The sequence below is a fragment of the Orycteropus afer genome, unplaced genomic scaffold, assembly GCF_000298275.1.
Source record: "Orycteropus afer afer isolate SDZICR_OR568_19922 unplaced genomic scaffold, OryAfe1.0 scaffold00059, whole genome shotgun sequence".
NCBI lineage: Eukaryota > Metazoa > Chordata > Mammalia > Tubulidentata > Orycteropodidae > Orycteropus > Orycteropus afer.
Genome location: NW_006921646.1, coordinates 13,305,598 through 13,306,792, shown reverse-complemented (window position 1 = coordinate 13,306,792; position 1,195 = coordinate 13,305,598).

Genomic DNA, 1,195 nt, shown 5'->3' with positions numbered 1-1,195 from the left:
TGACAAGCTAAGACAGCTGAACAAAAGATTTCAAAAAGCAGCTCGAGCAGACAAAACCAATTACTATAATGAAATGTGCAAAGATCTGGAGTTTGAAAACCAAAAGGAAAGAATGCACTCAGCATTTCTCAAGCTGAAAGAATTGAAGAAAAAAATTGAAGGCTCGAGTTGCAATATTGATAGATTTTATGGGCAACATATTGAATGATGCAGGGAACATCAAGAGAAGATGGCAGGAATACACAGAATCACTGTACCAAAAAGAACCAATTGATCTTCATCCATTTCAGGAAGTGGCATATGATCTAGATCCAATTGCACTGAAGGAGAAAGTCAAAGCTGCAATGAAGGAATTGGCAAAGAACAAGGCTCTGGGAATTGATGGAATACCGATTGAGATATTTCAATAAACAGATGCCCCATTGGAGGCACTCACTCAGTTATGCCAAGAGATTTGGAAGACAGCTACCTGGCAAACTGACTGGAAGAGATCCATATTTGTACCCATTCAAAAGAAAGGTGATCCCACAGATTGTGGAAGTTATAGAACAATATCATTAATATCGCACTCAAGTAAGATCTTACTGAAGATAATTCACAAACAGTTGCAGCAGTATATTGATAGAGAACTTCCAGAGGTGCAAGCTGGATTCAGAAGAGGACGTGGAACAAGGGATATCATAACGGTTGTCAGATGGATCTTGGCTCAAGGCAAAGAATACCAGAAAGATGGTTACTTGTGTTTTATTGACTATGCAAAGGCATTTGATTGTGTGGATCATGACAAATTATGGATAACTTTGAGAAGAATGGGAATTCCCGAGCACTTGATTGTACTCATGAAGAACATGTACCATGACCAGGAGGCTGCCATTTCACAAGAACAAGGGAACACTGCATGGTTTAAAATCAGGAAGGGAGCGTGTCAGGGTTGTATCCTTTCCCCTTACTTATTCAATCTATATGCTGGGCAAATAATCTGAGAAGCTGGACTATATGAAGAAAAATGTGGCATCAGAATTGGAAAAAGAATCATTAACAACCTGAGATACGCAGAGGATACAACTTTGCTTGCTGAAAGTGAGGATGACTTAAGGGACATACTGATGAAGGTTGAAGAATACAGTTTGCACTATGGATTACGTCTCAATATAAAGAAAACAAAAATCCTCACAACTGGACCAATGAGCAGCAT